Source organism: Mustela lutreola, chromosome 2, assembly GCF_030435805.1.
Source record: "Mustela lutreola isolate mMusLut2 chromosome 2, mMusLut2.pri, whole genome shotgun sequence".
NCBI lineage: Eukaryota > Metazoa > Chordata > Mammalia > Carnivora > Mustelidae > Mustela > Mustela lutreola.
Window position 1 is genome coordinate 218,748,344 of NC_081291.1, and position 24,597 is coordinate 218,772,940.

The following is a 24,597-nucleotide window of genomic DNA, read 5'->3' on the forward strand; positions in this document are numbered from 1 at the left end:
CACATGTCCACTTCCAAGAATGTATCCTGCTCTTCAGAAAACTGTGCAGTGTGGTTTGCAACCATGATTTCCAGCCCTAAAGACAGATGAGAATACCGACCTCTAGGCCTCAACCCCAAGAGAGTCTGATTTAATTGGTCTGTGATGGGGCAGGGGCATCTGTGTTTTCCAGTCAAGACAGAGGACTCTGGGATTATAATAACAAAAATGGAAATTAGGGTAAATACTCAACGGAGAAGACTGGTTAAATCCATCCCAATATAGGACCCTACAGTGGAATCCTGAACAGTCTTAAAATAATGTGGCAGAAAGAAGGTATTTCATTAAACCTATTTATTGACATGGACAGATATTTACAACATGTTTTCAAGTGGAAAAAAAAAAACAGGTTATATAAACTTCCTATGTGATATGATCTACTCCTGGAAAAAGAGTATATATAAAAGAATCACCATTATTCTAGAAGTAAATGCACCATTGTCAGTAGCCATAATGTCTGAGTGTGGAAAGATTTAAATATTTTCATTTATGTGTATGTTCTAATATTTTCACAATGAACAAAGTATTACAGATACCACCCTCTCAAGTTCCAAAATGCCCAGACATACCTCCTGAAAGCTTTAAACATTTTAGTACACGGTTCCTATAGATATTAGCTCACACGCACCCTCCTGCGACCAATAAACACACACACATGTCCCCAGCCTTTACCCAGGGTGCTCTACTGCCTGCCAAGTCTCCAGCGGAGGGGTCGGGGGGGCCCATGGGGGAGAACAGTCCACAGGTTTCATCTTTCCTTCGCAGGTAACCACATTCGGCTGCCTCAGACCCAAAATATCCTTGTGATTTTGTTGCACACACAGGCCTTCTAAATTCACCTTTCCAAAAATAAATTAATTAAATTAAATTAAATTAATTCACCTTTCCAAGTCAGAGGGTCAAAAAGGCAGCACCTAGATTTGGGAATGGGAGGAAGTCCCAAACACAGCCCCAATCCCTCCCTTTCTACCCAGGGAACCATTCAGCGCCCCTGGTGGAAGATGCCGGAGCCCTGGAGACAGAGGGGTGGGAAGGAAGAACACGTTCTAAGAGACTTCTGGAACAGACAGGCGGTTTCCTAAGAAGGTTGCAGCATGAGGTAGGGGCTGAGTTTCAGACCACTGGCAGGGGAAAGAGTCTCGTGTTCTCAGCAACGTGGCACGGTCCGGTTGCCTCCCTCCTTCTGAACACCTGATGCCCTCTCTCTCCCCAAAGCCCCTCTTGGATTCCTTGCGTCAAAGCTGTCCACTAAAAAGAACCAAGCTGCAGCATTTCAAGTAGTCATCTAGAGCAGTTTTTGAAACTTAAGATAAAAGCCATCAGGGAATTCCAACCAAACCCCAAACACGTGAGAAAAAGGCCTGATTTGAGCAGTCTGCTCCCTGGGTCCAGCCCCTCGCCAACCTTGTAGCGATCAAGCGGAACACTGGCCCAAGCAGGAAATCTAAAATTGGGTTTTACTACCTATAATGGAAGACTTATGGGATGGTTTAATTAGCAGTCTCAGGACTAAAACCCCAAGTGGAGGAACAAAAACATATTTCTAGACATACCCAGTGAGCCCCCACGCCCTCCACGAACCTCACCCTCAGACAGGGAAAAGGCAGGTGCACAGGGGGACAGAGTGAGGACCCACTTCTTTCCTCTCCTAAGCTTGACACAGGCCACAGCCAACAGCACAGGAGCCCCTGGTCCTTTTATTTAAGAGGCAAGTGGAGGTCTTGACGCCCCACTAAGAAACTAGGTGTTCTGAAGAACGAAAGGACCCATTCAATCCAGTCCTCTCCTGAAATATCCCACACCACAAGAACAAAACTCAAAAGGTTTAACGAAGGTTCTACTCAGTCACAATGTATCAGTGAGTGTTGCCACATTTGGGGTGGCCAGATGCTTTGAAGACTCCCCCAGGACCACTCTTGGTCAACATAAAGAATAATTAAACTGGGTGTTGGTCTAAATTCCATGTGTTCAGAGAGTTTTCAAGCAAATCTGAGAAAAGAACAAAGGGCAGGAGCCTGTGGGGGCTGGCGATGGGGCCAGGGTAACAAACCTCATCCCTTTGAGGGGGGGACCCACAGCTGAGTGCCTGCAGAAAACACTCCAGCTAGGGTTTTGGAAGGGGGGGGGGGTCGCTGGGAAGTGGTGTGACCACACGCCGTCCCTTTCAATAATGTTAGTGGGTTTGAACATTTCCCCCCAAGTGTCTCCAGCCATACTCTCCCCTTTCTGGGTGGCATCCCTGAATCCAGCATGGAGTCAGATAGGCCAGCCTGAACCAGGGCCAAGCCAGGAAGAGAAAGAAAAATCAGGGACTGCGGTTGGCTTCTTTGCCAGGGAAAAATATGGCTCCTGTTAGTAGGGTCTCTTTCTCTCCTCAAGTCAACGTGACAATATTCCTACGGAGGAGAAGTGTCCCTTTAAAAGAAACTTCCATTTATTACAGCACAGAACAAAATGGGGAGACATCTTTGCTTTCAAAAATCTTTTTTTTTCTTTTTTTAAATTTAAATTCAATTAGCCAACATGTATCATTAGTGTTTGATGTAATGTTCAATGATTCATTAGTCTTATTTTCTTAAATCTTATTTTCTTAAAGATTCTTTAAGAAAGATTTCTTAAAGAAATCTTATTTTCTTAAAGATTTCGACTTTCCAGGATAAAAACACTTTTCAGAAGTCCCACTTATCTTGTGAGGGCTGGTATTTAGGTGTGGTTTCTTAGTATCCTGGAGCCTTCCCATACACAGACAGTAGGTGCCTCAGTCTCTGGAAATCCTTATAAGGAGATCAGCATAGAGCAGTCTTTTTCTACCTGAGTAGTCAGCAGGAGAGTAAAATTCAGTACAACCCAGGTCCTCCTCAGACTTCTGTGCATGCGGTTTAGGAAGAGACAGTTTAAAGTTCTCTCTAGGCTCTGGTCACACAGTTGTTCACAATGCAGAATTATTGTGTATATGTATTATAATATCATGTTATATATATATACACACAACCTATGTAATATTATATACATGTATATGCAATATTAATTACATTAACATTATATATATATACATTATACATGTAATAATATACATAATTAATATGTAATATTATCTTACATCTATATGTAAGAGCTCACATCTAATTAAAAGATTGGGGGAGGGAAAATGCCACACAGGAATCATATTGAAAAAAACAGAGCCAAACAAGGGAATGAGTCTGAGATGACTTAGGAAATGAAACTTTAGGATATTTTCTCTTTCTGGATACAGAGGTGAATGGGCTTGGTGTCCTCACTGACCCCGGTTCAGTAGGATCATCAACATTTTCTAAGCTGGGGGGCCGTTTCGTAGTCAAAAGTCCCAGGGACTAAGTTGGAAGATATTCCCCAGGGGGAGCACAGTCAAGTCAGTGTGAGCTACAGTCGTGGAAGGTGGGAGAGATAGTTGACAATGTAGACACGTGTCACGTAAGTAAGGGTGCAGGCACATGCTGGCATATCGTCTAACATGACTTTATTACCAAAAAAAGAAAACAAAACCACCCAGGTACCGATTTTACTACTATGGCATCCCCTGTGTGTGGAGTCATAGTGTGAAGAGGTATTTTGTGTGATTTTGAAGGGCAGGCATTCATCAACTTCCAAATCTGGGCTCCTCGTGACCATGACATAGCCTTCGGTCATCCTGGCGCTCATGGTCAAAACTCTGACTGTGGGTCACCGCTGATTCAAACTCACGTCTGTCTCTAGGACATTAAAAAGAGCCCACTTGGAAAGAAGAACAGGGGAAAGTTTCAGGAAAGCAAGCTGTCCTAACTAGTTGGTTGCTTGCTTGGACTTAAACACTTCTTAAAACACAGACAACAAAGACAGAAAGAATCCACGCCAACGTACCTTTCGCATTCCAAATCCCGGGCACAGACAGGGCCAGGGGTGGGGCGGAGGGAGCCTCGGGGTCCTGCAGGGCAGTGGGGAGATGCTCGCATTACCCCTGGGATCTCCTGCCTGGACAGAAGCAAGCTTCCCCGTGATGTTCCAGAAGGAAGCGTACCAGCAGAAAATGCCGTTAACTCTTCCTCTGCCACGAGCTGGAGGTAAGCCTAAGTAAGCGACTTCATCCGTGTGCCTGCCTTCGTCCCAGTCACATCTCTCAGTGGGCCCTTCTAGAAGATCAGGGACGGTGTGCTCCCCAGGAGAACAAGAGGGTTACTTGTGGGGCTGCTCCTGGGCAGAAGAGACTCAAATGCAGCGCTAGAATCTTCCGGAGCTGTGCTGGTTTCACAACACACATTTCTCTCTCTTCCTAAGAATCTGGCTTTTCCCTCATGTACTTTTTTCCTATTTTCGGGATGGCTGGGTCGCTTCTAGTAACTCTGCTTGCACGCCTCTGTCAGCCCCGGGCGTGGGCGGGCCCTTCCGACTCTGGTCTGCCTCACGGGACACTCACCCTCCGTCTCTGAGTCAGTTGCCTTTTCATGGAAATACTATTCAATGATCATTTTCATAAAAATTTGTGCTGGCGTAGTTTTGTTTCTCTTGACACCGGCCCAAGTGTTTTTCTCTGCTGATTGATTTTGGGTTTCAACCCAGCGTGTCTTTTTTGGTTGTTTATTTTTTAATATATTTCCATTTTTACTGAAGGGGGAACTTGAGCGTCAATGTGATCCAGCTGCACCAGATCGGCAACACGACCCGCATTTATACGGCCGTCCAAGGGGGCAGGAAAGGGCCGTCTGCAGAAGCCAGAGGGCTGCTCCTGCCCAGATGCAGAAGAAAAGGCCGGCTTGCCAGGGGCTACCCCGGGAGTGGCCCTGGCTGCTTGTGTGGGAAGCGTGGGTGGGTGTTTCAGCCGTCCCTCTGATCTCACCCACCCCAAGTCTGAGAAGAATCCTACCACCTTTCCGCATGCAGCAAGAGCGTGTGCTCCTGGCAGGTTTGATGGAGCCCTTCGAGCAACACAAAGGGAGGGTCAACTGCCTTTCGCTTTATCCTTGTTTTCAGGCCGCGCTCTGGGGCAGATGCCCTCTCTTCTCCTTTCCTTTCTTTTCCTTTTTTTTTTTTTTTTAAAGATTTTATTTATTTATTTATTTGACACAGAGAGAGACAGAGACAGTGAAAGAGGGAACACAAGCAGGGGGAGCAGGAGAGGGAGAAGCAGGCTCCCTGCCTTCCAGCCCAGCAGGCAGCCGGCCAGGCCTGATGCGGGGCTCCATCCCTGTGTGCTGCAATCCTGACTTCTGGACCCACGGAGCCACCCAGGCGCCCCGCCCTTTGTTTTCTTCTTTTCTTTTTTTAATTTATTATTTTTAATAAACATATAATGTATTTTTATCCCCAGGGGTACAGGTCTGTGAATCGCCAGGTTTACACACTTCACAGCACTCACCATAGCACACACCCTCCCCAGTGTCCATATCCCCACCCCCTCTCCCGCCCCCTCCCCCCCAGCAACCCTCAGTCTGTTTTTTGGGATTGAGTCTTTTATGGTTTGTCTCCCTCCCGATCCCATCTTCTTTCATTTTTTCTTTTCCTATCCCCTAGCCCCCCCAACATTGCATCTCCACTTTTGTTTCCTTAAACAGAAGCTTTTTTAAAGCTAAGCCCGGGCATTGTGTATTCCCAAGGAGGCTAAAATCAGTCCTCGGAGGATCACTCTTTTCATGCAGAAAGTACAGATTATACCTGAAGGCAGGTATACATCTACACGTATAACGTAAAATTCCAAAACACATACACAGAGCGTCTGGGATGGTAGATTCGTGTGTGAGAGAAAGGAGGATTAGGGGGAAAATGTCTGAAAAGACTCCGTCTGCAGCGGACTGGTCAGGAAAAAAAGTTGAAAACACCAGCGTAAGCCTATGGGTACCTGCATCACAAGACATTGTTTCTTCTCCCAAGGGGTTTAGCGCCAAAGCCTCAGTGACAAGTAAATGCTGTCCACACTGAGTCCCATCTGCTCAGGATGTCCCCATCACTATTCCTATAAGGGCAGTGCTATCCCTGACATGCTCTTTTACCAAGAGCTCCCACACACATCACGTCTTGCTTTAGAATCCAGTGGGTGTCGAGCACAAGAAACAAAACCAAAGAGAAACCGAAAAATGAAAAAGCACAGAAATAAAGAGCTAATGATCTGAGACAAATGAAGCCGATGCGGGTCCTTACTCAAAAACCTCATCCTAGTTTTTACATATGTACCAACTGAAGATTTCTCAGGACATCTTTTCATTCCGTATTAAGTATCCAAGGCAGCAGTCTTTGCCTTGCCTCAGTCTGTTACGAATCTTGCTTATTCCGAAAGAGAAGCATGCATTTAACGTTCTCAAATACATGATATGCAATTCTTATTCACTTGCTTGGAGCAAAGACTAAAAACTAGTGTTCAGGCTTGCTTCCCTTGCCAGTGCAAACATAACGAATTCTGATTCTCATTTCCACTACTTCTTTAATCTAGACTGGACCAGAATTCATTCCCCACGTCTCAGGACATAGCCTGTATTTCCAACAGGGCCAGCCATGATGCTGCGGCACGTCCCCCCGACCTGAACTGGCCAGGATCTTGCGGAACAAAGAGATGGAGTCGTTGTACTCCTCGTCTCTGAAGTTACGTGCATTAGCATCGCCCGCTCTAGAAATAACACAGCGACAAGCTCAAAGTGTAATTTGTGGAACACACACAGTAAGTGGGATGTGTTTTCTGTCCTAAAAATCCCAGACAAAGGCGGACTTAAGAATAATTTTCAAAAACTCAGGAAGTCTGCGAAAATCCCCCCATTGTCTTATAAAGATTGCGCGCTGCTCATCAAATCTCCTAAGTCCTCCGGGTTCCTCCCCGACCAAAGAGGTCCCCGGACCTGCCTCCTAATGGCCAAAGCCAAAGAACGCAGGCACCTGCCTCTAGCAAATCCACTCCGATTCCCTCTCATTCCCAGACACAAATTTCCATGAAAACCAGACAGAGGACAGAAAGCGCAGTAGGGTTTTCCAAAATTGCTTCAGATCTGCAGCCTGATTTCATTAGACTCACCGACTTGTTTCTTTGAGCCCCTGTGCGTGCCCACGGCAGGTGAAATGTCCCTGGCACTCTCGTCTACACCGACACAGTTCACAGGCTTAAGGAAACCTGCCCCACATGGAGAGATAGATAGGAGACTGTGGTGCTGAGGGGGACAGGGGGCCACCCAGGGGTCCGCAGGAAGAGGGAGGCACTTAGTGATACCCCGAACCCTTGACAAGGTAGCTCTACGAGGTGCTACTTGTCATGTCGCTGAACCCTCCCCCATCACCCCAGAGCATACGAAAGCTGTTCGGCCCAGAGGAAAAATTCTACGGTTGTCGTTATTAACCCAAGTCTAACTAAAGATCGCAGCTTCCAGGAGCACACGTTGGCCATTTCACACCTGCAAACACCCAACCTGGGAAGCCGGTGGGGAAAGCATTTGGGACAGAGGGAGCAAACCCGCTGGCTTTCTGTCCCCTCCGTCACATGACAGTCCTGCCTTCAGCACATTGTCTCCGAGGTCCTCCCAGATGAAGGGGCAAGGACCCAGTGCAGAAGTGACTGAACACAAGCCTTCCCTTGCGAACCGCCCGGCCAGCCTCAAGTTCTGGTTGCCAGCAGTGACATGGATTTTCCTCCAAGACTCCAAGCACACGTGGCTTACATCAACGTGGTCTCGCACCCACGCTCTGTAGAGCCCCCTGGCCTCGTACATTCTCATATTTACAAATGTTCACGGCACGGAACCCCAGGCGAATTACTGAAGAAGATTTAATATGCTTCAGACTTCTCAAATAGAATTTGGACCTTAAATTAAACGCGTACTCCCGCAGGAAACCGGGAGGCAGAATGCAGCCCACGGCATCGGGTGCACAGGCAGTGGCCCCAGAATAGAACTTCAGTTTACCTCTGGAAGGAACTCACGTGGTGGCCCAGGCTCTGTGGTGAACAGAACAGGATTTGACTGCAAAACTGCTTTTGTGGGGTGCCTGGGTGGCTCAGTGGGTTAATCAGGTCATGATCTCTGGGTCCTGGAATCGAGCCCTGCATTGGGCTCTCTGCTCAGCAGGGAGCCTGCTTCCCCTCCCCCTCTCTGCCTGCTTCTCTGCCTACTTGTGATCTCTGTCTGTCAAATAAATAAATAAAATCTTTTAAAAAGACTGCTTTTGTTACCCACATTTGAAAACAGGGGAGACAACTGCATGCAAGATATTTACGTATTTACATATTTATATTCCTATATTTATAAAGGTATTCTTGCTTTTTGGGTTGTCCCTCCATGGCCTTCCTGGGAAGCATTCCAGCCACCAGAGATGGGCCACGGCATAGACGAGAACACACAGCCCTGTTCGTTAGTTCTGAAGTTTTGGGTTTTTTTTTTTTTTTTTTTTTAAATAAATCCCAGTATCCTTTGTCTCTTGTGTTCGGCTGCCAATAACTGTACAAATGAGGTGTTAAATTTGATATGGGTATTTAGAGGGGAGAAAAGCCACATGTATTTTACTTAACACACTTTTGGGGTTTTTTTGTTTGTTTCCTTACAGTAAGCATTGCCCACTGGGAACAACCCAGCAGAACAAGGACAGGGAAATTCCCTTATCACGCACTGGTGATAATGAGAGCAAACCATTTATAAGGGAACACAGACGAGGAGTTTGCGGCAGACCAGGCACAAGCGCTGAAAACAAATTTCTTATTCAGGGAAATGTGAATGAGTAAGAACCTACAGTGAGTTTTTTTTTTTACTTTGCATAAAAATTAAATCTGAACTCTAAAGCATGCATATGGTAAAGAGCTAAGTTATTCAAAGACACATCACACATAGCACGCTGATAATACCAAGTAGCATATGAATGACACGACTGACTTAGACTTTGCCATAAACTTGCGTGTTACCTAAAGAGGGACAGGCCTTCTTAGGAGATGCTGTGTGAACACGGGCTCTTGAAAGTTAACCCTACGGCGGTCCACTTCACAGATGTTCTTTCTTTTGCAAGGATAACAGCACCTCAAGAATGCTATTCTTCTGAGCGCCTGGGCGGCTCCGTCATTAGGTGTCTGCCTTCAGCTCAGGTCATGATCCCAGGGCCCAGATCGAGCCCCGCACCTCACCACATTGTCGGGGGGAGGGGTCTCTGCTCAGCAGGAAGCCTGCTTCTCCCTCACCCACTCTCCCTGCTTATGTTCTCTCTCTGGCTGTGTCTCAGCCAAACAAATAAATAAAAACTTAAAAAAAAAAGAAGAAGAATACTATTCTTCCGAATGAAAAATTGCATTATTCTCAAGAAACTGTCCATATGCCAGGCAAGAAATATGTCATCATCCTGGAGTTATCTTTAAACAGGGAACATGCGAGTAAGATTTTTACTCATGAAGTTGTCAGAGCGTGATTCCAATAAAAGCAGCACTATGCGTTACCAGGCATGCGAAGCTTCTGCCTGAAAGTATTTATTTTGCTCTTTAAAAGTATGTAGTGAGTCAACAGGAAATTATATATACATCTTCCCTCCAATTAGAAAACTGCAAATTTAGTACTAAATATGTCATGCTAGCCTCCCATTTTTTTATTGCTATCTTATCTGGCTCCACAGTGATACTCTGGATGAGATCCAAAGGAGACACCAAGTCACAACATTCTCCTCCTGTGATCCAGTTATAGGATGGGTTTCATGTTACTGATTATGTTAAATATGAACGCCTAGCCGAAGATTCTGAACCTGCCCTGCGTCATAATACAGCAGTCACCAGCCACATGTGACCGTTGAACCCTTGAAATACGGTGGGTCCAGACTGAGATGTGTTGTGAGTCCAAACGCCACACTGGAATTCGAAGATTTAACGTAAAACATAATAATACAAAAAGCCTTGCCAATAGTTACAGGCATTCCATTGAAATGATACCATGTTGGACATGTTGTATTACATGAAATCGATTATTAAAATTAATTTAACTGGTTTTTCTTTCTAATGTAGCCACTGGAAAATTTAAAAACTGGCTACTGATAATTTCACTACGGCTACTGGAAAACGTAAGACTAACCAGGAGACACGCACTCTTTTCTCCATCCAGTGCTGCTGTCTCGACCTTCTACTTGCCTCTGCCTCTCTGCCACCTGCTCCCTTCTTGTCACTTCCAGGAGGCGGCCCCCTGCTCTGACTGACAGAATTCTGGACAGCAGAGCCCCTGCCTGGGTTCCGAACTCCATTCTGCGAGTTCTTACCCTCTGCGTAACTCCGGCCTCCGCACTCCCAAACCTCACTCTGCTCTTCTGGAAAACGGACACAATAAGGGCCCCTCCTTCCAAGAGCCGTGCTGAGGCTGAGGGTGAGGGTGACCGCGACAACACGCGCCCCTGGCCTGCACCATCGGGTGTGGACACCGTCGGTTACAATCTTCCAAACACCACACTCTCCCTTCCCTGTTGCCAGATCATTTCATTCCCTACATTTTGACTTCACACTTGGGATACTAAAGTAAGTGTCTACACTGGTGCTCCCAACACCGGGGGGGCTGGGTAGTTCTTGTGCTACATGACCCAGACACTCCCAATGCTCCATGCTCCAAGCACCTACTAGCACCCCCACCCGCCCCCACACACACACCGCCTAGATGGCACTGCACAGCTCCAATGCCTCGTCCTTCCGGAAGCATCTCCGACCTCTCTGATCTTCCTATGATGTGGTTTAGATCATTCTTTGCACGATTTTTGTAAGATGGGCTATTTTATTCATACTCTACCCTGTTTAAAAAAAAAAAAAAAGATTTAAAGTGATCTACAAGGATATATGCAATATAACAAGGCTTTTAAGAATTCAGAAGTCAATGCACAATAAATACTATAGGTAGAGCCAAAGAGAAACAAGGGTCAGAGCGGAGACAGCAGGTGAGAACGCAGATGTCCGGCAGGCAGGCAGTGGGGGCCACGCGCTGAAGCTGGGCCATCCCGCCAAAGGCTCACCCGTGCACTCCTGATGCGGAGACTAAAAATGAAGTTCTCCTCTCAGTCCCTACGAGATCAGGGTCTGGGTCATGGGATAAGAAGCTCACCTTTCTTCTCCTGTCTTGTATGGTCTTTGCCATCACCCCCAAATAGCACGTCAGAGCCCTTGACACAGAAACCTCACAGGGGCCACTCCCTCCGTCACAGAGGGGGCCGTGGCTCGCCGCCGTCACACCAGCCTGGTCTGATCCGGTGACACTAGAGCCACTTTTGTTAGCATATGAAGTCACCACTCTCTAGATCTCGTGGCACGTGGCTTCCCCCCTCTCTAAACCCCGTGGCACATGGCTTCACTCCCCTCTTATTCCCTTTCCGTATTTCATCTTCCTCAAGGTGTAACCTGAGGCTTCCCCACCGTGCCCTCCCTGCGAGGCGTCTTGAGTAGAAGATCAGGCAACAGCATGACAGTCTAAGAGGCAGTGTGCCATTCCCGGATACCGTCTGCACGCTCTAGTCTCTCTCCCTGCACTTGCCTTTCCGTGACCCTGAATGCCCCTCTTCCACTGGAGTCCTGAGCCTTCACAGCCTGGATCAGATCTGACCACAGACCAGGGTCTGCCCATCGGCATTCCCAGCATTCCTGGGCATGCTTCTTCTCTTGCATCAACTTCCACCTGCAGACATTTACCCCAAGACCCTGTTTTCCGAGTGAATATGTATTAGCTACGTGGAGTGGAAAGGGCTAGAGTTTTGTTTCCACATTGTCAATATGATCAGTTGATAAAAAGACGGGACAACTGGATGGCTCAGTCAGCTAAGCATCTGCCTTCAGCTCAGGTCATAATCCCAGGGTTCTGGGATCAAGTCCCGCATTGGGGTCCCTGCTCTGTGGAGAGCCTGCTGCTCCCCCTGCTTGTGCTCTCTCTCTCTACCTCTCTCTCCTATCCACTCTCTGAAAGATAAATAAAATCTTAAAAAAAAAAAAAAAGAATAATTCAAGTGGATCACTAATTCTGGGAGTCAGACAAGTAGATAAGTAAGCTCCGTGCTGTAATTTTCAGGCTTTCCCTCATATTTACAGCTGCTCTTCCAATCTCCAGACATATCCAGTGCCTTCGTAGTCTCAGATCAACCCATGTTCCCCAAGTCTCTCTGTGGCCAGTGCTCTCATGCAATAGGTGATCCAGAAGTTTTGACTGGGAAATGTGTCCCCAGGTTGCTTAAAATTAATGAAGAAAATCTAACATGATTGGATGCTTCATTTTTGCAAAAAAAAATATATATATATATGTTGAAGCTAATTATTTATAAAGGTGTTGATAATATACATAGGAATGTATCCCTTTCTCTGCCTCCTGATAGCTTACTGTGGGGTTACATACTTATGGGATAATCTTAATTTTTTTTTATTTTAAAGATTTATGTATCTATTTGAGAGAGAGAAAGCTCACACAAGTTGGGGGTGCAGAGAAGAGGGAGAAAGAATCTCACGAAGACTCCCCACTGAGCACAGAGCCTGACATGGGGCTCGATCCCTTGACCCTGAGATCATGACCCAAGCCGAAACCAAGAGTTGGATGCTGAGCCAACTGGGACACCCAGACGCCCCTGGGTTGATTTTATCAACTTACCTCTGGTTTTACAATTTTAGTATGGAGTAACTGGGAGAAACTGTACTTGTGAGGCACTCTGTTTAACCACCTGAGTTTAGAAGTCTTAGAAAACTGCAAAAACAAATCAAATTTTGTCATGAGCTACGAGGGTAAGCCACCTCAGAACCGACAGTTTTGGCTATGAGAGCCTCTCGATTTGAAACTTGAAGCAACACTCGATCATCTCCTCCACTGCCCTCACAGTAGGGCCTTTTGGGAGGTTTCAGAACTTGGAGTAAATATTGGTAATATGCTGACTTAACATGCCTTCTCCAGGAAAGACCCACGATATTCCCTGGTATCTGATCTTTATTGTCATTATTTCTATTTTAGAACTCTGTAGTGAAGTAAATTTTACCGCCAGGGCCAAAGAGACTAGAAAGTACTTTTCGATACTGAAGAGGCAAATTTTCCTCCACTTTTGCTTATTCTGTCATCTTGCCGCTGAATCTTGCACTGCAAAAAGAGCAAGCCTTGCACAAGACAAGTTTAAATTTTGTGCAATTAGAGACCCAGATTTGTAAATCTGGCAGCAGGCACACATCAGCTTTGCGAGGTTGGATATAATTTTAATGAGAAAGCATTCGAAGCATGAGATCTTCTTAGAATGTTCCCGAGCTAGCAGTCAGCTTCTTTTCTCCATGTTTTTCTCTCACTTCCTCATAAAAGAAACTTCAGCTTTCTAATACATTTCATTTAAAAGTTTTATGTTGACATGGTAAGTGTCAGTGGCTTGTGTTTCCAAACATTTCGTTTTACCAGCACGTACTTGTGTTACTAATTACGCTCAGCTTAGGTCTATGTAAGCCCATGCAAGGATCCCGAAGTTCACCTTGTCCCCTCCTGGGGTCCAAAGTTTTGCCTTCCCAGACAACGCCATAGGGGTCCCCGCCCTCTCCCACCACGAAGACATCTCCCATTCTCCTCTCAGACGCCCTAGAGCCTCATTCATTCCGGCCTCAAGCAGAATTCCCAGCCTCAGGGAGCATAGAAGAGGCAACAGCACTTTCTCCATGGTCAAGTCCAGTGAATTTATTCTGTTAAGGCAATGGGTCATTAACAGATATGGTAAGACCTTGGGTTTCTCCTATTGTTCCAAAGAGCACAGGATCGGATCACCATCTTCATTCAGACAGCAAGGTGAACACCACCAGCGAACCCATTCTCCACCAAGCAGTTTATGACTACACCCAACATGGTTACACACACTTCCCTGCCTGGAACACTCCAATTCAGTATTTCTTTTCCTTTGCAACTTTCACTAAGTTACTAAGCCCCAAGAATCCATAACCTACACTTCTGCTCCATCACAGAGAAAATGAATCTCTCTACCAGGAGTGGGGAATCACTTAACAGAAATATGGCAATGACAGTACATTGCCGAACAGGCCTTCCCTCCCTTGCTCCCCTGCACCCAGACTGAGAAGCAAACACACATCTTCGCTTTTAAATTAAGATTTGGGAGCTTTTACCAATCCCTTAACTAAGTGAAAATTAGAGTTTCCTGCTATTAAAAAATGTCACCACACATGAGCCTGTTTTCTTTCCTATTCATTGGAGAGATGCTTTTCTCCCCCTTCCAGTGGGAATAATTATGGAAATAATATTATTCCTAAAAGGAATCCCATATGAGACACCAGTGTGTATGAAGATCTCATTCTCACTACAACAATCCAAAATCAAAAGGAAGGAGCCACAGATCTCGTTTTTAAAAAGGTTTAGACATGCTAGCGATTTGTCCTAGATCAGATCTGACATTCAGTTCTTTAAGAGTATAATAAAAAAAAAAAACCTGCTATATTTTAATTCAAATAGCTTATTTTACACACTTCAAGGATATTTCAAGCTTCACGTGCATAGGAAAAAAAGTCACATAAGTAAACTAACTTTGCACATACTTTTGAACATACACGAACTCAAGGTAACTGAACCCCTTACTTTCATTGTCAAATTACTATTTCTCATACACAATCAGGGTCTTCGAGATTATGACATGTCACTATAAAAATAGAAGAACTTAAAAGTTAGTTTAAATCTAAAACTTAGACCATTCTTAGACACACCCTTTAATTTCTTGGTGTCGTCTACATTTTACTTACACTTAAATTTAGCAAAGTAATTTTAGATCGCCTGCCTTCACTACCTTCTCTAGATTTGCAATGTTACAAACATGAAACATTGAATCCTCTCTCCTTTAAGTACCAAAATGTTACAAATAAAAGGTAAAATTGAAAGAGAAATTCCTCCCTGGAACACTGGTTCAGAGGCTAGTCCAATCATCGGAAACTCCTGTTGTTTAATAAGCCACCTGGAAGTGCAAAGAAGCACCACGGAGAAGGCCATCGTGAGCACCAACAATACGGAGGGATGGCTGGTAGACCTTGTGTGTAAACGATCACCAAATACGGCAGTGCCGCTAAGTCTGCCCAGCCCTCCAGCTCACACTGCTGTAACCAGCTCTCCAAATTGCCTGAAATTGTGTCCAAAATACTTGAATACTCCTATTGCGTCAGCTTGTTTTTCTTACCAATGCCTCTCCAGAGTTTTTAATATTGTTTCAAATTCAAGGTGTAGATCATAAATTAAAAGCTGTATCTCGAAGGATTATATTCCCCAGCGCCTCCCCCCACTCCCACCCAACCCCACTCATCCCCCTGCAAAGTCGAGGAATCCTTACATGCAAAAGGGAAAGAAAACAGAGCCCCTTTCCTACTCTCCTCCTCATTGGAAAAGCTTGCCTGGGAAGCAAAGGGTGATGAAGTCAGGAGATGACCTCTTCGTCTCTTTACCTGCATTTAGAGAGATCAACTCCCACCCTAAATGGAGAAGCATCAAAAGGCTGGGATTTTGCTCATGGTGACTTAAGTTACCTTGACCGCATCTTGCTTCCCAGGCTCTATGAGTCTCATTAGACACATGCAGGTGTCTCTATGTCAACACCTCCTGAATGGAGTTCTATGAAATAGCACGCAGCACTGACATTTATTCAACCTGACAATGTCTCCCCAGCACCATGTATCATATGACGGAGGCTGACCTTCTATCCTTTTCCACCAGCGAGTAGGAAAAGCATTAAGAAATGATGGCGCCTCTGTGTTGGGAAGAAATAAATTCCCCTTTTATTATTTCATGTTCTTGTTGTGTAAGCATAACTAATCAGAAAAAAAAAAATCAGAGCTAATAATAATTTTAGAGAAAAAAATGGAAAGTTTTCTAGTATTTATTTACCTACAACATGACACATGATCTATTCCACACATGCACAGTATACATACAATATTTTTGAACAGCACCTAAGTTAAAAATCTTTTTTTTTTTTTCAGAGATGCTTAACTTCTTACCTATATATCTGACATTCCACTGGGGTCTTAGCCCTCACCACAAATAAAACACCTGATTTTATAAGATAGAAATTCAAAAAGATTTTTCTTTAGCGCCAAAAGAAAACATGGGGGGGGGGATCTTTTTATACACAGGTACAAACATAACCCCATAGTCCATTCAAATGGTAAATTCTGATTTTCAAACTGTTAGCTAAAGGAGGAATCTCAGATTAAATCCCCAAGCACTTATCAGGAAATAACAGATACATGTAAAATAATGTATCACAATTCTGTCCTGAAATTTTAAAAAATAAAATGAAGTAATGACAAAGTGTTAGGAAAGGGGAGAAACTGTAATTTTAAGTGGTGCTGGAATTACATATTCTTCAACATATAAATCAAAAGCTATGATGCCCATTCGCCCGTTTAGTGTAATTTCCAGAAGTCATTGACTTGAATGGAAGCTAGAATTACCAAACCGCAAACAGCCTGGGTGATGAGGGTAGCACTCATAAAACCTTTCTTTAGAATTATAAAACTTTACATATTAGCCACAAGTTTGCATAGCTCATCCCGTTTCCACTAGATTTGTAATTTCAGCGGTATGATTAGCTCATTCATAATTTAACACCCAGTGAAGTAATTTTTCTGGTTAGATTTTTACATAACTTCTGTTGCCTGGTCTTCCCACTGATGAAGGAGCTGACCCAAGCTGATGCCCGCAGAGCAAGGGTTAACTCCAGGAATGTGACAGTTCTCTGGTGATAAGGTGATGGGGAGCTGAGGTCGGTCAAGGGCTCTAAACTACTTGGAGAGAACTGAACATACTCAAAAGTGGTTCCGATGATAAATAAAGTCTATGTTATGTCACCCAGGGAAAAATACAGGGCTTTTTATACTCACATTGAAAGTTTTTTGAACTACAGAAACTACAGAAACACGGCAGGGTGAAATCTGTGGCCCATATGAATACGGTCTTTTGAAGCTAAACGAAATTATCCTTGTATCAACGAAGAGTTGTATTAAGTCCACATCTGCATTAAAATTGTATATCCATTTTATTAGGCAGTCCGGTCTGCTATTAATAATAGTATGTAAGTTTATGCTTAAAAATACTAAAAATAACTCCCCACAGTCCTTTTTGCAAAACACCTATCAATATATAATAGCGGCAAATGGATGACGTATTTTAGATACCAAGGCTAGCTGGTTAAAAAAAAGAATTACATTACATTTTTAAGGTTACATTTTTAAACATGCCGAGCACCCCAGTTAAGGTGGCAAACTGTAAGCACGGAAACCTAACAGCTGCGCTCTGAGGTGTCAGAACGTGAAAACACAGAGTCAGAGAGGGGGTGCAGGAAGACACAGAGCCCGGGCTTCCCGGCCGCCGTCGGAGCGGGAGTCCACGCATGCAAGCACGACCCTGGGTGACAGCCCCGTCCGCACCTGCTCCCTGCATTCAGCCAAGAGCGGTCTCTAACGCCCCATCTGCTCCCAGTCGAGACAAGAACGAGTAGGCTTCGGCTCGGTACCCAGATGAGCCCCCGCCGGTTTCGGGGTGCCTGCTCCTCTCCATCCGGCCCCGACCCCGCGCGCCCTCCGGGTCCCCGGCAGCAGCGAGCCTTCCTTCCCGGCGTCGCACACCCCACCTGTCCCCGCGCCGTCGGAAGGGCCGGCCACCCCGCCGCGTCCTCGCGGCCGCCTGAGCGGGAGCCGGGCAGAGCGCAGGGCCGCCGGACTTACCGGAGGCGAGCGCCGCCGTCGGGGAGGGCGTGTCCCGCACGTGCGTGTCCGCGCGTGTCCGCGCCCGCGTGTGCCCGAGCGCGTGCCTGGCGGTGCGCGCCGAGCCGGGCCGCACTGACTCCCGGGGCGCCGACGGGCTCAGCCCATGGTGTGGGCGCCCGCCTCGGGGAGGCTCCGGCTCCCGCCAATCGCCGAGCAGGGAGGCCGCCCCGACGCGCGACCCGCGATCCGGGGGGTGCGCGCCGGGGGCGGGGCGCGGGGGCGCGAGTGTCCGAGTGCGCGTGGGTGTGCGCGCGTGGGTGCGCGCGCGTGGGTGTGCGCGGGCGGGGAGCCCGGCGGCGCGGGCAGGTCCTGCGCTGCCGGGTTTGGGACGGAGCCGGCGGCTGGCGGGCGGAGCGGGAGGAGGAGGAGGAGGAGGAGGAGGAGCAGCTGCTCCCGCGGAGCCTGGGACGACGTGCGCGCCGAGCCCGGCCCCGCAGGAGAGGAACCCGGGACGCGCCTCCAGGAGGGGACTCGAGAGGACGCGGGCGCGGTGCGGGGAGAGCCGCGGACGTGCCTGCGCCTCGAAACTCGGGGTCGCTTTTGGTGAGCAGCAGCATTTTCCCCCAGCCTCAGCCACGACAGACCTGAGAAATAATAAAAGAACGGGTTGCTGCCGTAGAAGTTTAAAATAGCCACTGACTGCCTTGGATGCTCGGCACAGCGAAGACGTCGCCCTCAGACTGAGGACCGAGAGACGCGGTGCCAAGGTTCCGCCGACTTCGGGGGACCCGGAGTCGCTGCGTGCGCGCCCCGGGAGCCAGAGCCGAGCGCGGGGACCTGCCGGCGGCCGCGCGGCGCGGGACGGTGCGAGGACGCCTGGGCGCGAGCCGCCCCGGCCTGACGCGCGGACGCGGGGACAGCAGCCCCCGTGAGAACCGTGTCCGCAAAATACAGCTTCCAAGAGGGGGAGCCGCGAGGTTCTGCTCCTCGGCCTCGGCCTCGGGGGCACTGTGCTGGGACCCTCCAGATGTTCTAGTTTATCAGCGACCCTGACCTCAAAATCGCGCTTACCTGAGGGCTGCCGCTCCTCACTCACGCGGGTCCCACGGGGGCTGTCGCGACCGTCCCTGCGTGATCGCTACGAACCCATCCCAGAGCGTCCTCTCGCTCCCTCGCCCCTTTCCGACCGACCGAGTGAAAACTACTCATGTCCCTCCCTCGCCAAACTTTAACAGCCAAGAATTTCAGCAAACAGCCAGAAAGAAAGCGAAGTCCCCCCCCCACCCCAAGGGAAGGGAGGGAATAAGCACTCCTTTAATTTGAAAAATAATAATTAAAACTCCCTCAACTTTTAAGGCCGGGCAACATAATCTATTAATTGGTCGCTATTAACATGCCGTTTTATTGACCATAGCACACAGAAGTCTGATTGTGAAGGAGGAGTGTTTTCAATGAAAGTAGAGTTATTTTAGCTGCAGACGTGTTTACATTTCTGTGGTTTAGTCTATAACTTTCTCTTTTTCTTGCTGCAGAATTCTGCTCCATGAAGCAAAGCCCTTAGCTCCCAGACATTCCAAAAAGTCTGCCAAAATAATAGAAAAAAGAGAGAGAAGAAAAAACACACAGAGACCCCCAAGTCTGGGTCAGGCTCAGGGTTGTAAGTGGGCATCATGAGTATGCCCCCTCCCCACACACTTTCCAGTTGAAAAAAAAAGAAAAAAAGCCTTCAGGGCTCCATTTCCTGTTTGCTGGAGGAAAAAAATGGGTCTAAGCAGCTGAGTTTTAAAACTGCCTTCCCCAGGACCTATAGATTCTGAGAGGATCTTTAACCCTAAAGATGCCAAAACGGACTCATTAATTTGACAATCTGCCATTACAGACTCTCCAAGGAAGTGTTTCTTTTTTAAATGGGTAACTTTCATGAAACTATAAATCTGTTTTTAGGAAATTTCCTGAACAAACACACACATCATGGTAGATGAGATACAGGACACCTCTCCTTAGGGGGCCAAGAGAAGATACCAATAAAAATAAACAGTGAAAACAGAATAAGCTTCTGACAAGAATGCATCATTTTCTTAAAGACCTATACAAAGAATGGAATGCATGTTAAAAGGTGCACATTTAGAGGGTCGGGTCAATTTGTATCATCTGTGCTAGAACTGTCGTTTGCAAAATCGATAGATTCTTTTCCATTGCTCATTGCTACCATAGTAGTCACAATACTGCCGTTTATGTGGTCTTAAATAATGTCCTACTTGCCTCTCTCCTTAACTGTCAATTGTTTATTTTGGTTCCTTTTCTCTCTAGCTATTCTCCAAAAATTCCAGATCCAAGAAACCTCACTGTATTTTGAAATCTTCCTCTTAGCCACAGTTTTCAAAACTCACCACAGGGGACCCCTCACAGTAAAGAGAGTGCTTTAAAGTAAATAGATTCTCAACCTGTTCAATGAGATCAGCAGTCCACTGGGCAATGACTCTGCTTTATAAACTATGATACGCTAGTGAAGTTTCTCAGTCACGTCACTGGCACTAGATATTATGCTACGGAACAGTGCTGGAAATAGTGCTATGTGTGCTAATGGACAAGAGAACATATTTAAAGAATAAAGAACCGCTCTTAATAGTAGAAAGAACATGACCTCAATAATCCAAGTTACCACTGTTGAAACTGAAATCATGGGTTCAGAAAAACCACAATATTTGAAACAAGGTCACGTCCAGTTCTCCTCTACTACTCTTCTTCCGTTCCCCAAAAGACACCACGCACAGAGAGAGAGAGAAAATTTATTAAAAGGCAAGAAGGACATTCTTAGCATACTCAAAAAATTGAGGTCATTCACTTGGAAAAATCTCAGAACCCCAGAATCCCAGAGTTCTGCATTGACCTTAGGACACCATGTTCTCCAACTGATAGCATCTTATAGTTTGTAATTAGAAAGTTCTTCCTATTATGTAATCTAATCTAATCGCACCCTACTGCTAGCAGCATTTCCTGCAGTATGGTCCATACTCAAGGTCAAAATAGTAGGAAATCTGTGTCAACTAGCCAAACCAATTGAAGCCAATTGACAATCCGAGAGGCCAATAGAAACCAAGTGATGAAGACACATTCACTATCTGTGCTGCAGGGCAAATATGAAATCCGGTAATTGTAATTAAGTTAACCATGTATCACTTAAAAGAAAGGTTTTATAAAACACGCCTTGATGCACTTCATAAGAATTAGTATTTTTTAAGTATTTTGTATGAAATGGTCTTCTTCCTATATAAAGTTTTGTGGTCAACTTAATTCTTTCTGAAATCCCTTTTATCCAAAAGATGTTTTGGATTAATTTAAGTATTTGTTACTGGATAATGTCAAGCTCTTGTTCAATGAAATGTCCTGCATTGGGTTGTCACACCTGTTAAATATAAGTCTCCTTTTCTTTTGATATTCTGAGAAGGGCCTTAAAAGGTTTACATCCTTCAATATGGAGATTTAATTGCTTTACTATAATAAAAATAATCCCTATAAAAATTCAGATTGTGGATATTTCAAAGCTGAAAGAACTATTGGATCAGAATGTAAAGGTTGCAGTTCAAAAAGCGTTCCACTTTTAATATAACGTGCATGGGGTTATGAGTTATAAACTCCTGGTTATCATTTTGTAGGGTCTGGTCTTTGTTGTCCTCACACGGAGCGTCTTTGAGCTTACTTTATGGTTTAGCAATTCTGCGTGTGCATGTGTTAAATATGGAAGGGGTAGCATATCCCTCTGCAGTAAATGCTCACAAAGGAGGAAGTCTCAGATTCTGTTTTAAACGAGGCCCTGGAGTGAAGGTCCCCATGGACACATTCATGTCTTTGGTGAACTCAAGTCGGATGTGAAACCTTTCTACAGAACAGCCACAGTTTGGGAAAGCAGACGTTGTGCAAGCTTCGGTGGTTGGTCCCCATGTGAGCACCCTTAAGCTTTCCCCCCGGACCTTTCTTTCACTCTGGGGGGTGGGTAGATGGGGGTCTGCCTATTCCAAGCTACACCTTCCCCATGGTCACCCAAGCTACACCTTCCCCATGGTCACCCAAACTACACCTTCCCCATGGTCACCCAAGCTACACCTTCCCCATGGTCACCCAAGCTACACCTTCCCCATGGTCACCCAAACTACACCTTCCCCATGGTCACCCAAGCTACACCTTCCCCATGGTCACCCAAGCTACACCTTCCCCATGGTCACCCAAGCTACACCTTCCCCATGGTCACCCAAGCTACACCTTCCCCATGATCACCCAAGCTACACCTTCCCCATGGTCACCCAAGACCAGGTAGTGAGGAGAATAAGCATTAGAACTCCAGAGTGGAGGTCCTACACATAGCGTTCCCTGGGTCCCCCTTTCCCTGCCACCCCGGTATCCCACTCTTTGACTTCTATCACCAATCGCTAGTGAAACCAAAGGACAGGGCTGCACGCTGTCTTGGGAGAGTCCTCAGCCTCCTCCAGAACCTAGTATCTTCTCTTACCAGCCGCTAAGGTCAGTTTTCTGTGTTCTTTGCCCTTTCAGACAAACTACCGTCATGCAACACTCTTAGCCTCTGAAACATTTTCTCGATCTCCGTCAGACAGAGTTTAAGCTTGCATTATGCACAGCAGTTCTCAATAACACGTGGTGGCCACAAATGGCTCCGTAAAATTGCGTAACGCATAATTCCTATCAACTTGCATAATGCACGACATACGCTGATGGGAAACACATTGTGTGTCTGTCAGTGAGCTTTGGTGACAAAGGTTAGACAAAATGGATCAGGAGACTAGATTTGTATTTTTAAAATGGAATTACATAGAGCACATCAGGAGATTTGCCCTGGCTCTTTTGATGATCACGCTTAGGTAATTTGCTTTTGAGCTTCATGTACTATGACACTAAATCTATCAATGAACAATTTTTGTCATGTACACTTTCATCAACATCATTACTCATGAGTACAAAAATAGTTGCATTTTTAGAAAATCGAGACAGTATCTTCTCAGTGATTTTTCTTTATCGATAAAGGCACTGGTATAACAGTGCATCGATGCAAATAAAATCAATATCTTGATGACTTCCTTTTGTACCTTAGAGTAGTAAACTAATATCTTAGGGTTATGGATGACCTGATATAATTTTAATGTGTGGAAAGTCTATTTCAGATATAATGCAGAGACATTTGTTGAGGGATGCGTGTGAACGGGGCCCCAGCACCCGTGAGCCACGCGACCTTGGGCAAGTCATAGCTTCTTGACTAAAGCCTCAATCTTCTCATCTATTAAGTGAGTCTATTGGAATGAATGAGCTCAAATATGCTCCCCATGAGTCTTCCCCAGGAAGAACTGGAGTTCTTTGTCTTCATATCCCTACTTCTTGGCGTACTGATGGACTGCTTCATCTAGAGCACCTGCTAGGAATTATACCTCTGTCCGATAAGTCCTAAAGCACACACCTCTTGCTTCTCTCTCCTGCAACCAAGAACAGCACCCTCTCGAGATGGGATCCATTATCTTTGGGCCCTACATCAACCTGGTGTTGGGTGGAGAAGGGCAGTTTTTACAGCAGGGATCTCCACATTAAAATCACCTGCACTTTGACTAGCAGTGCCACCGTCTGGACCCCACCTCAGACGGAGTGAATCAGCATCTCAGGGGACCGGGGACTATCTCACTGGTGCTTATATATATGTTTGAAACCCCTCAGGTGGTTGGAATGGACCTGTAGTGGGGAGGACCCCAGCTGCTGAAATCATAGTCACTGAATGACTATGACTAAGGAAGGAAGTCCAGAAGTTCACCTGGTGCGAAGACTCCGGAAAATGCACTTAAAAGATGAACTTCATCCCCTCAAACAGCTGCCTCGCCTGAGGGCCCTCTTCCTGTGTTCTATGTTCTCACTCAGTCACAGAATCCTGGGATCTTGTAATTTCTTGCTCATTCTGGTCCCTTTTCTTGGACTGTCCTCCCCCATCTTCATGTGGTCTGCCATTTAAAAAGCCCTTATAGACATGTTTATCACACAGGGAACCTCAGTCACTTTGTGCAGTAGGGACAAGGTCTGACACGCTCCACGTTCAAAGGGCTCCAAAATGGGTCAAACTCAGATCTTGGGAGCTTTCTCTGTGTGGCTATTTGCCATCCTTCGTTATTCAGAATCTCCTTCTGGATCCCTCGTCTCCAGCCCTGAGCCTAACGTAACCCCTGTCCTCCAGCAAGCTTTCCCATCTTTGGGGCAGCACCCATGTATCTTAACTACATCATTCACACATTGGGACTCAATAAGAATTACTCGATAAGAATTGATCTTTGATCTGTGCCCCTCACTTGCCCACGGGCCATACTGACTGCCCACAGCTCCCATGCATATGCCTTTGTTTAATCCCAGGGCCCAGGCCTCTCACTCAAGGCTTTATAACCTCACGTCTGGCCACTGGGGCTGTCTCCTAACTACCCAGGTCCCAGGAGCCTGATGTGGCAACGAAAGTTTACCGTCTACCTTGCAGGTCAACCTCTGGGCTTGCAGGCTGGACCTACCAGGTGTGGAGCCTCGGAGTTGAATGGCCAAACCTACCATGTGGTGCCAAGACAGTCTCTGAGCAATGGGTTCCAGACTTCATCTGTCCATAGACTTCATCCACAAACAGCAGTAGGGTGAATGGCAATCAGCATGATAAGCGACCTTCTCCAGAAACCCAAGGATGTTGTATTTGAGAACCCCATCTCTCCTCGGAGACAATAATCCTCCAAGTGTGGTTCCTGGAGAGGTACCAGTTTGGGAAATTTGTTACTAGTCATGACAAGTTAAGTCCAGAAACAGAGATAAGTCCAAAAACTTCTAAAGCAATCTGACAGAGTAATTTTATGTCTGCTCAATCTGATAATAAAAATTTGAGTTTGGATTTTATATGTCTTCTTTTTATT

General features: G+C 46.1%; 1 protein-coding gene across 4 annotated transcripts in view; it reads right to left on the bottom strand.

The window, feature by feature from the left end:
- Positions 1-18,854, bottom strand: part of ERG (ETS transcription factor ERG) — a 240,748-nt gene extending 221,894 nt beyond the window's left edge. The window contains exon 1 of one of the 4 annotated variants that reach the window (XM_059164732.1): positions 18,737-18,854. The gene's annotated coding sequence lies outside the window, so the exon portion shown is untranslated. Of the gene's footprint in view, positions 1-3,915; positions 3,935-17,683; positions 17,832-18,736 lie in introns of those variants that run through there. The other 3 variants (XM_059164730.1, XM_059164735.1, XM_059164733.1) reach the window with 3 other exon arrangements.
- Positions 18,855-24,597: the final 5,743 nt, after the last annotated feature.